Genomic DNA, 16,231 nt, shown 5'->3' with positions numbered 1-16,231 from the left:
TCCCTCCATAAATATGCTCGATAATTTCGACACTTCTCTTTTCACCACCATAATCAATGAGAGTGTTTCCATTCAAATACTAAATTAGCTGGGGTATCTATTTGCAGTCAGCTATGCATACAGTGTGTCGATCTATTAAACACATTCATCGACGCATTAAATCAGATGTAGACCCTGCATAAACCTTTATAAACATGTATAAAGAAAACTATGTGACATGTCATCCTTGAAACAGGCAGTGTAGATACGGAGACATTATCCTTAAAACTAACATTGGTAAACTAAATGCGAGAATAATCTATAGCATATAGCCCGATCGTATATTTCCGTTGAATTCTCACCGTTGAGTTACTGTAATATGTGTTGAAGGTATCTGCCAAGCGACCACTATACGCGAAGCTTTCGTTGCAGTCCTACATTGATTCAGAAATAGTGTCATTATGTCAAACAATATTATTCCTCGTACACACAGACACACAGACACATGCATTCATATAGATACATACATAGACACATAGTACATATATACGGTACATACATAGTACGTAGATACATACATAGATACATACATAGATAGATACATACATAGATACATAGATACATAATATACATAATATACATATACACATACATACATACATACATACATGCATGCATGCATGCATGCATGCATGCATGCATACATACATACATACATACATACATACATACATACATACATACACGAGGGCAAAGTCAAAGTACTAGAAGTTTTGAGTATGATCATGAATTTGAACAAATAAAACAAACTGTTGGGAACCTGTAAATTCAATTTCTGAAGCCATAAGCAGAACTACGCCTTTACGTGCAGAATATCAACAGGCGAAGCGATGAATTCATGGATCGAATCAAGCTGATTACTTACTTCAAGTTACTTTAAAGTCCGAGGAAGAGTTGGCCAACGAGTATCCTTTCCATTTAGGCTTCCGGCAAACAATCTTTAATAGCATGCCATAAATTTGAACCTCGAACATTATTCAGCTACCTCCTGACTCAGAACGAATTTCAGAGAAAGAGCACCTGATACCCCCACCTCCTTGCAATGTCCCTACAGACGGCTTTGGTGAGAAGATAAACATTATAGTGAGAATGGGCATAAGAACTTGCGTTAAAAGTCAACTGTTATTAAACACATCCTTAACCGATAAATAACAGCCACTCATTTCGTTGTCAGAAACCACATATATTCTGTTCATCGATCTCGCGGCGCGTAAAACAAGAATATAATTCCCGGGCCCCTGTGGGTTAGAAAAGTTATTTCGTCCCAACAATATGTCTTCCATCACAGAATATCTGATTTTGCAATTACAATAACATGCGAGATTTGTGGCACACAACACGAGACTTGGCGTCTTTATTTCATGGCAATAACACCGAGGACTTTCCGTCAGGAAAACTCCGAAAAAAATTACTCATCACAAAATTCATAAAAGCAAAACACAATATTAAAAAACGACTCAGCAGGAACTTTCAACGAGTTCTTCTCCGTGACGTCTACTCTAGGTGTTCAGATCATCGTCGTCTGTCTTCATTGATGAATGTACGATTTTACAATTCTCTTCTGTGTTTCCTTACTTCTTATGTTTTATTTCCCCCAAGATCATATGACTGACTTGTGTGAGCTCCATGACCAGCTGATTCGCGAGTGCCTGAGAGAGAGAGAGAGAGAGAGAGAGAGAGAGAGGAGAGAGAGAGGAGAGAGAGAGAGAGAGAGAGAGAGAGAGAGAGAGAGAGAGAGATTCACATAACCGATAAACTATGAAAGCTTGGAAAACAGAAGAAGAAACACTCCATCCGTTTATATTTGTCCGAGAGGGAAAGTAAAGAGGCGAAAGGAACTGTTTTGCTAGGTGTGCTATTAAGGTTTTCAATAAAAACAAATGTCTCTAGAAAAGTAGAAAGTGAAGTCTCTGTCTAATAAGTGCCTTTGTGGTTGACCATATGGTATTGCAATCGTAGTGTAAAAGACAACCCCATGACCACATGAACATCATTTGGACCATTTCGAGACAATTTTACGAACCAGTATAAAATTTGATTTGTCTATAATACTTTGCACGTAAACAATTTTTAACATTCACTTTATCATCATTTTCGTACTATGGCATCAATTATGCCCAGATCCATGAAATTATCCCTATATAGTTCCAAAAGCTTCTTATTTAAAGAAAGTAAACGGTTTCTTGAAAAGGATTACAAAAGAAGACTACTAAAATCATGTAAGCTTTTCAGATCATCTATTTCGTGTAATTTTTGTGAGATATTGCTGACATACTCATAAGATCGACAGTGTGTTAAGAAATTCGGCCAAAAGCCGTTTTCATGCGCGCAAATAATGCTTGTGCTACTTTAGCTTTTTCCTCCGTTACAATAAAACTGAAAAAGCATTGTAACCCTATGCAATGACCCTTCAACGCTATCACTTAATCCAACATCGATCACATTTCCAGAACCTAAGTCCTGAGTAAACTGTTCTATTGGCAAATTTTGACCAAATTTGAGTAAAATAAAAATATAAAAGTTACCATTGTTTGTTCATTGGCTTGTTCAATCATAGCTTCAATGGCGGTGACAGTGCGATGTATGTTCATCATGGACATGGATAGATCAGTCAACATTTGACCCTGCCCCATCACAGTTGCCTCCAGAGCTGTCAATCGGCTCTCCAGATCAGCGGTGTCACGCTTATCGTCGCGTTTGGAGGCCACGCCTGCCGCAGCAAGCGTCCAGGTGCCCAACAGAACTAGAATGCACAGTGTCTTGGTATTCATATTTCCTACTGTCAGTTGATCACTCATAGAGATGCTTTTCTTCGTTATATGCTGTCATCTTTATATAGAGCCATACATGCAAATATATCATTTACAATAATCACAAGGAAGTATTCAATGCCAAAGTCATTAGCCAATGTTTAAATAACAATAAACTAATCTTGAATTATTGTCTGGCAGTGTGCCTCAATTCTCCGAATAATTTCTTCTTGAATTAGGCAAGTGAGATAAAATTACTGTTCTGTTATGAAATTGAATAACGATTATCTTCAGGACAAGTGTTCTTTTTAATACTTTCTCAAAGATTGGCGTTCTACTTTGAGTGATAAAAAAAATATCGATCTATATAAGCATGGAAAGTAGACCTGCAATTAACATTCAGTTTGTTGCATAAAAACTGTTCGAAGCTACTGACAAGTCATCGCCATGTTTTTTCTGTGGGAATACTCTCATGGGCATGGTTATATACCGTGTACAGTCGATCAATGCCAATCGTTAGCTCTCATTTACAACCCTTGGCAGGGCCTGTTTTGTCTTTATACAAGCAGAATTTCTGTCTGTATCAAGTAGCCTTGATCAACACTAAAGTTGCCACGGGTGCATTATTCAATAGTCCTCTACCAAGACAGCAGCACCAATATTTCATGTCACTACACTAACCTAAACTCAATAACGTTTTGTCTTTATTGGCTCGCATTTCCATATCACGCCGTGAAACTCGATTTAAAAACACTACAGCACGCAGCTCACTGCATCGAAAATCGGACGACACTGAAAATTTCAACGAAACGATCTCTGGTGCGCACACCTACCACAATTTTGAATTGTTTTAAGTTAGCAAGAAACAAAACATCACATAATATATGATAATATATGGTAAAAACCTCTCTTCATAATTTTGAGCACAAGAGATGATGGATAGTCACTCCTAAGCCCAAAAGTTCTTTTCAAAAAATGCCATAACGTTGATCGTGACAGTATTTTTTTCCCGTGGGACATACAAGTTTGTGCTTTTTAAAATACCAATTCTCTTTATTTACGAGGATACATTTATTATTTTACCAAAAACAATCATTAATGATAAGGGAGCGTTCAGTTATTACGGCCGGAGGTGGGCCGGCAAAATCCAGGGGGGGGGGGTTCACCTTAAATTTGAAAACTGCAAAGGGGGGGGGGGGGTCATGTATTTTTCAAACAGCTCAGAGGGTGGGGTCACTTAATTTTCATAAATATCCGTCCCGTCAAAAAGCAGTTTCAGTGTTTAGAAATATTCTGGGAAAAAGTGATTCGCTGCATGATTTCATTCTCTGAAGTCATGTAACTGTACACCTGAACAAAACTATAATAATCTGTCAAATAAACATCTTGCCTTGGCAATCCTGAGGCTTGTCTTATTGTAAATCGAGCTCACAGAGGGCAATGAACAATTCCTATTACTTACATATTAGAGATATAGCAAGTTTTGTCAAGGAAAATATTTAACAGTTACCTGTAGACTACAAGTATCATGAAAAATTAATTTTGAAATTATACTTGTAGATGAAACTCCAATATCATACTTGTTGTCCACATCTGAACTTTCAAATACCCTATTTGAATCAAGTACATTTATATTGATTCAATTATCAAACACCTATAAAAGCACAGATTAAGTTAGTTTAGCATTGTAAAAAAATATTCATAGTTTTCTCATAGACTCCAATGTATAGTGAATCAACATTTCGGTGAAATTCCAAAATCCGATTTCTTGCACACATATCAACTTTTAACCATCCTAGTAAAAACTAAATACTTTAAAATGAATTATCAAATGTCTGTAAATACACAGATTTAGCTTGTTTTGTATAGGGAAAAAATTATTCATAGTTTCCTCATAAACTCCCATGTATAGTGGATGAACATGTTTTCAGTGAAATTCCAAAATCAAATTTCTTGTACACATAATATGCACCCTTAACCATCATATTTTAATCAAAGTACAATTATGATAATTTAATCCAACATCTGTATATGTACAAGTATAAAAAGTTTTTCATTGAAAAAAATTATTCACAATTTTATCATAGACACCCATGTATAGTGGATGAACATTTTTGGTGAAATTCTAAAGTCAAATTTTTTATGCACATACTAGTTGGAACAAACCTATTCAAATTAAGTACATCGTATCTCAATTATCAAATGTCTATAAATGCATAGATATTGCTAGTTTTGTATTGAAAAAGTATTACATAGTTTTCTCATAGAATTACCATGTATAGTGAATCAAAAATATTGTGATCCACCTAATTTCTGTCAAATCTCTTTGAGGGGTAATTTCAAAATTATAGCAAGTCAGAAGGGGAAATTTGAACATTAACACTTTGTGAGTTTGTAAGGGGGTCATTTGAAAAAATCTGAGAATCTTTTTTTGGAATCTATCCCCCCCCCTAGGTGTTTGTGTGTGTAGCTTTACTCAAGCAATGTGTGTGTGTGTGTGTGGGGGGGGGTGTCATGAAATATTTGTCATCTTAAAACGGGGGGGGGGGGGGTCATCAAATTTTTGGTGCAATGGATGGGGGTTTGACTTATTTTGACTGATGCGCAGGAAGAATTTTCCGGCCTACCCCGGCCATAATAACTGAACGCTCCCTACTGACTGCGGAAATGTCCAATCCCTGATAACAAATTAGGCATGTAATCTTGTATCGTTCCTCTGCTACTCTATAACCGAAATTCAGAATTTCCCACGTTTTTCACCTCTGTTGTCCGTCTTCAAGATTTTCTCCTTCTTCCAAGTGATTTCCTTTGGCCTAAATATTCGTACGGTCCCATGTCGATCTCCCACAGGTGCACGTGCATTGCCGCGATAAACGGTGAGGGGAAAGGGGGGGGGGCAGGATGGCAGTTGGCAGATACTCGACAGGCGAGACCGAACCTCAGTCGTGGTATAATGGAAAATTGTTTTACATGTATAATACTTTACCTTATCTAAACTACTATACAAAGCTTTCTTATCAATGACTGGAATATGATTTCTCTAAAATTGTTCAGATCTCACCAATGACACTAGACATTACACAAACGAGGGCAGTGTTGATAAGTTGAACGCTAGGCATTCAGATATGACAAGAAACTATCTTACCAAGCTATACAGAATTATGGAATATTACACGTGTTACGATTGGAGCTATAGAGTAAGGCGGAGTCACTATTCATTCAGCCAGTAAACTCAAAGGGATCACATAATGTATGAAGCTCCTTGCAATGTTTTCTTCCAAGAAGAGAGACCATGTGCTTGATTGTAACTTACAAATTACACATGCCTTTGTGCGTCAAAAATGATAGTACTAATAGGCGAGCGGCAGACACACCCATTTTTCACACTTAATGTACCCACCTTACATACGGCCACATCATACATCATTTGAAAGCTTATTATCTCTACTTCAAGAAAAATGACGATGTGGAGCTGCCAAGTAGGGCCGTAACCCCCTAATTTGCATAATTATCACCGGTACCCATTTGCATAAATCCGATATAAAATTAGAAATTTCTTTGTTAACTACTGTAAACATACTTCAAAAATATCGAGTGATATATCAAATGAAAGGTATTTGCATGGAGAACACGAAATTGATATACATACAGATGTTAAAAGTGATTTTACTGAAATAGTTACATATTTATATTGAAAAACAATATTTCCACTTTTGAATAGCGGTATTTTAAAATTTTAACAAATGCAGCCACATCATACAGTCACATCATATGCCATTTGAAAGCTTGTTACCTCTACTTTAAGAAAATCGATGATGTGGACCTATTTAATTAGGCCGTAGCCCCCTAATTTGCATAATTCGCACTGTACCCAAATTGCATAAATCTTATATAAATTTCATTAAACTACTCTAAATACATTTTTTATCTTTAAACTATTGAGTGATATATTAAATGAAAGGCATTTGCATTTAAAACACAAATGTGATGTCGAAAGACATATTCAAAGTGAGCTTATTGAAATATTTTCATATTTATATTGAAAAAAATCAATATTTTTCCTATTGAATAGCAGTTTTAAAAAAAATTAACACGTACAGCCACATCATACAGTCACATCATACGTCATTTGAAAGCATGTTATCTTTACTTCAAGAAAATTGACAATGAGGAGCTGCAAATTATATAATATTTAAAGCCCAATCACTCCGCTCATGAATATAGCCTATTGTTAAGGATTGGGGATGCGGGTATTGTGGAGGCTACATCCATGCGAAAGATTAAACCATCTTAAGGGCGGGTGGGTGCATGGGCAGCACATCTTTATCTCTTGCTTGTACCTTTACTGCTCTGTCGTCGTATACGTTATTATACCATTCCTGCAGCAGCCTGGCCCTTATCTGTGCGAGGAATGACACATGTCTTGGTACTTCTTTCTTTTATACTTCTCTCCATTTGATGAATATTCATGGAACTTAACACCTGGCGTAATTATATCGCTGTGTGATTGGGCTTTGAATAATATAATATTTAAAGCCCAATCACTCCGCTCATGAATATAGCCTATTGTTAAGGATTGGGGGATGCGGGTATTGTTCCGGCCGTCCATTTCACACATTAACCATGTATATAATTATATATCCCCCTCACTACTTAACCCCATTCCTATAAACCCTTGCCTATAACTCTCCTCTTCCTCATCCAAACCCCCACTCATACATGCGTGCTACAACCATCAGTTATTCATGAAACCAGTTTTCCTATCAAAACAGGACATCAAGATAAACTATGCCAAATTGTTTTTTCTTCTTTAATATTTATACAGCGGTTATTAATCGACACTTCACATATGCACATACTATGGCTCAAAGGCTATCGTAAAACTCGTTCATAACTTTGCAAGGTGTCTAGATTTTCATTCACAGCTTCAACAAACTAGTGTGCTGGGTCCTGACTGACATCATATTTGACAATTGTGTATAATAATTGACCATCTCTTCCGACCGCCAACCAAGGTGACGCACCAGGCTTTTGATATCCGTATCTGCCATGGCTAATGTTACAGCGCATGCGCTTCTACAACTGTGAGGAGTATCCATGTCTAATTCTTTGAGGTAGTTTAGGCGCTGATAAGAAACTTGTGATGCTAGAGGGCGTTGTTCAATGTCTCCACTTGAGGTTGTCGGTCGGAAGAGATGCCCTCTCCTCAGATCCATACCTAAATCCTTTGCTAAACAAATATATTGTTCTACGGTGTTCACCGGACATAAAAACTTGTCTTCACATCTTTTAATCGCAAACAAATTAGATGAGCCTCCCCTCAGTGTCTTTTCCCAAAAGTGTGATTAAACAAAAAACCGGAGTTGGCTGGAAAACTATATCTCTTGTGTTTCTACATTTCCCAAACCCCCAGCCCTATCACCCGAGAAGTAAATCACCTTGAAAAATGCTGGATCCCTTGCCAGAATGTATATGTGTTGGGGACTTTGCGACACCAATCTTCTGCATGATATGATGAAATAAAAATTTCATTAATTTTGTATAAAGAGTAGAGGGGCTTGTTTGGGTTACATGTGCTTTTACTGCCCCTCAGACAATTTTTTTCCATGTATCTGACCACAATGTATGCTTCTACTGGGTTTTGTCTTGAAATAGAGCGTTCCTTGTATACAATGCGATAAAATGTTTTTAATTTGGATACCATATTTATTAGCGTAGCAGCTTTTTAAACGTTTTGGACACTGGCAGGGAGACACCGGAATGCCCCAAATACTGACACGTATCAGTGTGAACATGGGTTTTTGTGTCCGTATCTTTAAATAAAAACCGTACAATGCCTTCTGAGTTCGCCATTGTTAAATCTATTGGGACAGGTAGTGAAGCTAGAAATTTCTCGAGCTGCTGAACAAGCCAATCTTTTTTCTCTCGTATGCGGATTTCTCTCCCAACAGTTGATGCATACGTTGATGGATATCTTCAAATATTTGGTGGTAATTTTCTCTGAGTGGGTTCTGCCGTCTCTCATCCGGCTTCACGAGTTTGTGTTACACATTCGACATTGGTGCATTCACTGTCATAGGAACAACCACAGATCCAACTGAGAGTGCCTAGGGGGAGAAGACAGGAGTTTCTGCAATCGCTCCGCGAGGTGATTTTTTTTGGTCATGTCTGTTATGAAAATGTGTTTGTCTTGTGTTTGTGTGTGCGTGTCATTGGGTTTAAATTGCACCTACTCTGGCGTTCTTTGTCATGTTCTTTTAAGCGAGCAGGGTCCAATATAGTGCTTCGGGTTCCTGACTACGATATGCTCCTGTTGCCAAGTATTTTCTCACATGTCACCTATCACTTCAACATCGTCGCGACCTTATGCTAAGGGTCGCCCATCTGAAAGAGCTAGAGTCCGTATGGATACGTAACCTGATATGATACTCTAGAAGCCAACACAACATGCCTGCTAAATCACATTGTTTCATATCTTTTGTTTTTGGAAATGACCTAGTAACCGTATTTGCTGTAAAACAGAGCATCACAATGGATGTTACGGGATTAGAATACTTTTCTCGAGAGCAATAAAATATCCAGCGTCAATACATAATTTGGCTAGTATGAAAGCAGCAAACTCTGCCAATTCTTGACGACTAAACAGCGGGCTTGCTAGTTTTTTAATGTCGCAGTTGGCCACCATGTCCGTCATCGATATATTGTATACATGGGACGCCAAGGGATCTAGCATAGCTGGTGATACAATACCCAATTTGTGATACACGTATGCTGAAGGTTTCCAACTATAAGGCAAAGTATTACACACGTACCACACCCAGCCCAATGAAACCCCAGAAAGCCCCTGTCGCGTTTAGACATTTTCACGTGGTCGTAACCACTTTTATCATCATACTTGACTTGTAAATCCCCCTGATCAAGATATCGACAGACTTCCACAAAGTGATCTAACTTAAAATTTACGTTCCAAATCCAAAGATTCATATAACGCATATCAATAATGCACAATCTAGGCTTCTTTGGTTCAATTGTGATGGGCATCACTAATTTTGAAGGGGGGTCAATACCCACTTTTCCCCATACAGAAATCGCCCCGGATTCTAATTTACTTTCCGGTGTGGAGGATATAAAACTCTCCAAACTGTTGACAAGAGGGTGATTTTTGAAGACCGTAATAGTATTGGCGGGACTTATGGTCGTGCACAAAATCTTTAAACTCTCCCTAGAAATGTCTTATAGGCCTATACGGAGAAATACTGACACCAATGGTAATCCATTCCATGATTAATTTTTGTTGTCAAGTGGGTCTGTGACAATTTCCAAAAATCAAGATGGTTGTGAATTTCCCCACTATAAAGGTCTTAGGATTTATAAAAGCTGGATGTGCAGGGGAGGCCATTATCGTCCCTTGAGCCATCGTGGATACACTCGAGTAAGGGCAGGACCATGTCTGGGGGTGCCCTCTAAGGACATCCAAGATAAAGTTTGCAGGCCTTGATGTCTGTATTGACTTGGTGTTCAAAGTCCCAATGATGGGTAATACGCTGAAGAGAAATGTACATTCCTGAAGAGGGCACCCCCAGACAGGACCTGCAAGGCAGGCAGCCATAACGGCAAAGGGCTTTGATGATCGCCCTCCCCGTCTAGGAGTACAGTGTCGCAACATAACAGGAACACATTACATATATGTATGCAAATAATATCTCTTGAATTCATTTTATCATATTCGTATATACATAGGCTTCAACTATATTGCCATCTGGACAACTTCGGGTGCGCCATGTTGGTTACTCTGTCCACCAATATTCTGAGTGCATTGAGTAGCTGTGGTCTGGAATTCCACGATGCGTTGTTGGCCATTTCGATCACTTTTTACAGAGCCTCCTCTTTAATCGATGCATTGCCAGCCGACTTCTCGAGCATGTCAAACTTCTTATGTAACTCTGCCAATTGTTTTTGCATCTGTAATGCAATGAAACACCGTATTACTACCTCTAGTGTAGCCAATCCGTTTTCTGTAATTAACAGTGTCGCTTACACAATCACCTGCTCACCACGACCCTTCATCCACCCACGCACCCGCACTCATATATGATACCCGTACTCGCATGTGACCACGGGCCGCGCAGGTGAAGAGCAGAAAACGAGCGAACAAGTGACAGTGTCCCTCATAGACATCACATCGTCACACATTTCATTGTGTATACAAAATATTGCATACTCCCACCAGAACAACACACGTAACAACTGAAATTGCATATGCATAATTCTCATAAGCCCCCGCATGGGCAACTGTGTAGCAACTCAACTCAAATCGCGTGTATATGATACTCGTACGCTCCACATGGGCAACATAATGTAACGCCTCGACGCCCTTATACATACTACTAATATTCCCCCTCATGGGCAACACAACATAACGCCTTGACTCGCGTATACGTAGTTCTCATGAGCCCCACATGGGCAACACAACGTAACGCCTTGACTCGCGTATACGTAATTTTCATAAGCCCCACATGGGCAACACAACGTAACGCCTTGACTCGCGTATACGTAATTCTCATAAGCCCCGCATGGGCAACAACGTAACGCCTTGACTCGCGTATACGTAATTCTCATAAGCCCCGCATGGGCAACAACGTAACGCCTTGACTCGCGTATACGTAATTCTCATAAGCCCCGCATGGGCAACACAACGTAACGCCTTGACTCGCGTATACGTAGTTCTCATAAGCCCCGCATGGGCAACACGACGTAACGCCTTGACTCGCGTATACGTAATTCTCATAAGCCCCGCATGGGCAACAACGTAACGCCTTGACTCGCGTATACGCAATTCTCATAAGCCCCACATGGGCAACACAACGTAACGCCTTGACTCGCGTATACGTAATTCTCATAAGCCCCACATGGGCAACACAACGTAACGCCTTGACTCGCGTATACGTAATTCTCATAAGCCCCGCATGGGCAACAACGTAACGCCTTGATTCGCGTATACGTAATTCTCATAAGCCCCGTATGGGTAACACAACCTAACGCCTTGACTCTCGTATACATAATACTCTTATCCCGTGTGGGTAACAACGTAATGCCTTGACTCGCGTATACGTACGTGAATCTGTACACAAATACTTGGTGCTGAATATAAGGAGGCCCTATCTAAGAACTTCTTGTCACTGTTAACGTTGTGCTAAATACTCCTCTAAAACCCCTAGGAAGGCTACATGAAATACGGGACAGTAGCACAGACGGAAGCGAAACATGAAACAAAGTGATGAAAAACGAATTCGTTTGCCTCGAAAAATAATACAAGCGACAGCAGCATTCCATGTGTATCTCATATTTCCCCAGAATAAGCTTCAGTGTCGCACACTTACAACGAATTCAAACGCCCTGCATCACACGTAACTTGCAAAGTATCAACACGAGAAATGGAAACGGTGAAACTATCGATTTGGTAGACTGAACCACGGCCCTCCACAGAACTGAACGTGCACACACAGTACAAAATATCAAACTACCAAAGTACTAGCCAGCAAAGGTGAAAAATACATTCAGAATAAAGTGATGAGCTACATACGCAGTGGGCTTGAATTCGTACTTTTCCATTGAAAACGGAAATGTGTTACGTACACAAGGGGAATGGCACAAACGAATCTGCTCAACATACCTCATTGTGCCCCATTGTTTTTGGTGTAGACTGGGCGTTGGTTGCGGCACTGCTGGTTCCCGCCACTCCTTCAGTCGGTTGTTGAGCAACGCTGGCGAGTACTGGGCGAGTGACTGCGATGGGCTGGCCATCCTAGGCGATGAGCTTCCACGAAATTTCGAAGTCATTGTAGTATCATTCGTCGCAGAAACCGTCTGAGCAACAGCGTGGGGATGAGCCACTGAAGAAGTTTCAGTGGAGATGGTAGCGGTAGTGGGTGTAGAGGTGGAAGCCAACGTGAATCTGCCAAGACTGCGTTGCACAGGGCCCGGTCTGTGCGAGGAATGACACATGTCTTGGTACTTCTTCTTTCTTTATACTTCTCTCCATTTGATGAATATTCATGGAACTTAACACCTGGCGTAATTATATCGCTGTGTGATTGGGCTTTGAATAGGGCCGTAACCCCGTACTTTGCATAATTCACACTAATACCCAATTGCATAAATCCAATCTAAAATTACAAAATCAATGCTTAACTAACCTTAACATATTCTTAAACTGTTGTATGATACTTGTATGAGAGGTATTTGCATGTAAAATAGAACTATGAACTCAAAACGTGTATTGAAAATATTGTTATGAATATTTAAATCGAGAATATCTTGACTTATTTTCAATATTCATAAAAGTTGTGTACAAACTGCAAATATTGCCCGCTTAATGGAGAAGAAATATCTGAATTTTGTTTTGCAATTGATATTTGTTTTTTAGGATACGCATACTTGGACCTTTCCGCGTCAAATTCCAATTTATTGAACAAAAAGGAACATAATAGCTGTGTGTTGGATAACCCTTGTGCATTATTGATGTCATTTTAGTTTGAATTTCTCTAGAAATCTTGTTCTGATTGATAATAAGTTGTTACCGCATTTGTGTAACATCGACCGTTTCAGTTCAAATATTTTGCTTATGTAGACGGAAGGCGCTATATTTCATCTCATCGCATTATTGCTGTCTAGAATGTACATGTATATATCCCGATTAAGATAAACACATTGCTTGGGTTAGTATTTCACGGTGAATACTTTGAATAACTTACTTCTCTTTGTTTTAAAAAGACGTAACTATGGCAGAAAAAGTCAGCCCACTGAAGCTTTCAAAGAGAAAACGACTTTCTCTGAACTTTGGCAAATGCCTCATTTGTCAAGAAAATATTAAAAGTGAGAAACTGTCAAAAGCAACAGATTCTGGACAAAGTTCTGTGTTGTCTGCATCATTGGCGAGGGCTGATGATCTGCATCGAAGGTTGACAGATGAGTTTGACAGTTTAGAAGATGTGCCACAAATAATGTATCACAGAAGCTGCTTTCAGAGATATACAAGTAAATCGAATTTGGCCCATATTAGAGATGTACGTTGCTTTTCGAAAGACAATGCGGAGCAGGCCATGCCACATTCCAGTACTACCGTAACTACAAGGGTAAGTGTGCCAGCCACAGATTGGTCATGCTGCATCATTTGTTTGAAAAAAAACACAAGCAGGACAAAAAACTCTGTAAAATAGAAACATTTACAAGAGTCGCTAATCTAAGGGATTCGGCAGAATTAAGAAAAGATGAAAGTATGCTGAGGAGAATATCAGATGAAGACCTCATAGCCAAGGATGCGGTTTATCACAGAGACTGTCTTTCGACATACTTAAGTAAATCAAATCTTCGGGCAATGAGGCAATCCTCCACCTCGGCTGCAACAGCAGAGTCCTGTCATGATAATGCATTTCATCGTTTGATTGAGAAGATAAATGACGATCTTATGCACAATAAGCGAGCACTCTTACTTTCAACATTGCTACTGCAATACAAAACACTACTTCCTCCAGATGTAGATTCCGAAAGCTACACCAGCAATAAATAAAAGCACGGCTGGAGAAATACTATGGTTCTGCTATTTCATTTCATGCACAACATGGACAAGGTAAATCTACTTTTGTTATCTGCAGTACAATTACATTGGCAGATGCTATGCACGCTGCAAATGAACTTAAACAAGAACTACATTCATCAGCACAGATGGTGGATATTTTGAAAGTCGGTGATGAGGCTCAACTGCAGAAATGGTGTTGTACAATGCTGCTACGATTCTTCGTGGCGAAATAGCTAAAATGAAACTCTCTGATGATTATCCAAATCCAGAAGAAATCAGTTTAGAAATTTCCGATTCACTTGTACCTAGGTTACTACAACAGCTAGTCCTTTGGTTAATTGATACCAAAGCTTATAATACTGGTAACAACGAGTACCCTCCCGAAGTAGACATACACAGACGATGTCTTGCAATTGCTGAGAGTATAATATTCAACAGTTCCAAAATGATCACCCCGCTCCACATGGGTCTTGCTGCCCAGTTGCACCATGAGTTTGGATCGCGTCACTTAATTGATACTCTGCATCAACATGGTTTTTGCATTGGGTATGATGAACTTAGACGTTTTCTAACTGCCACTGCTAAAGCTGAAATAGGCAGACTACAAGGGGGAGATGTATTCATTCCAAATGGTATCGTACCACGTGCTGAGAACGGGAGACTAATTCAAGAAGGAGATGATAATGTAGACATTAACGCGAGAAACAATTGATGGGAAGAATACCTTCCATTCAATGGCTAGAGTGGTGTTCCAGGAACAGCCCATTGGTTTACAGACATCAACACAACGCATGTCAGTAAAGCGTGGAGCAGAAAAGTCGCTTACTTTTCAAGGATTATCTGAGTCACTCATGCAATGCATACCATTTGAAAAACCACAGAAACGCCCAGAACCAACACGCCAAAATGATGTACTCCAGACAATAAACTCGTGCTTTTTAGATTTGAAAGCTGTGCGAGATATTTCATGTTGCCTTTTGCGACTACTTCCTCGTGATATACTACCAATACAAATTGATATTGATATCGTGCACATTCAGGTGGTTCCATTTTGGACTGGGTTCAATACAAACTGGCCAATAAGAAGAACACCTATACAGCAGTTTCATATGCACCGATCATTGATGCTAACCTTCTGATATGACTACAGTCCTATACCACCATGGTGAAATGTAAGTAATAACCAGATATGAACTGAAAATGCCCACGTGTTTCATTATATATTGCAGTTATATGCAAACTGAACCCTTGCCACATTTCTGCAACTTCATTGAAAGTGTTATGATCAACATAACGAATAATATTCACCACAGATTAATTCTAAATCCAAATATATATCCCCAATCAGGAAAGTTCATTAAAATATGCAAATAAGGAATTGATTGAAATGTTCTCATTAAATATGCAAATTAGGAATAGGCTGAAGTAAAAATGTTAAATGACTTTTAATAATCTCGTATCATAGTATCTTTAATGTACAAAACAATTTGTCAGCTTTGGTCTGGTCAAGACAGGTAAATATCCTTAATTAGGAAAGTTCATTAAATTTGCAAATAAGGTATTGGCTAAAGTAAACCAGATATGAACTGAAAATGCTCACGTGTTTCATTATATATTGCATTTATGTCAAGTTTGAACCTTTGCTACATGCTTTGCTACATTTAAAGAGTTATGATCAACACAATGAATTTCACCACAGATCAAATCTAAAGGTCATTAAGTATTCAAATATGTAATTAGCTGAAATAAAAATAATTAATTTCTTTGAGTACTGTCATTGTATCACAATATAGCATGTGTAATTACCTTTGGTCAAGTCCTTCAAGCTCTATATGCCAAACCGTGAAAGCTTGTTAGCTATTTA

General features: G+C 39.0%; 1 long non-coding RNA gene across 1 annotated transcript; it reads right to left on the bottom strand.

Annotated features, from left to right (window-relative positions):
* Positions 1-10,491: 10,491 nt before the first annotated feature.
* On the bottom strand, positions 10,492-12,785 carry LOC139130913 (uncharacterized). The gene is made up of 2 exons (XR_011552018.1): positions 12,463-12,785; positions 10,492-10,751 (listed from the first exon to the last, which is right to left on the bottom strand). It is a non-coding gene; the product is annotated as an uncharacterized lncRNA (long non-coding RNA).
* Positions 12,786-16,231: the final 3,446 nt, after the last annotated feature.

Source organism: Ptychodera flava, chromosome 4 (genome assembly GCF_041260155.1).
Source record: "Ptychodera flava strain L36383 chromosome 4, AS_Pfla_20210202, whole genome shotgun sequence".
Classification (NCBI taxonomy): Eukaryota; Metazoa; Hemichordata; class Enteropneusta; family Ptychoderidae; genus Ptychodera; species Ptychodera flava.
Note: the sequence above shows the minus strand (reverse complement) of the source record. Positions and strands in the feature narration are given on the sequence as shown.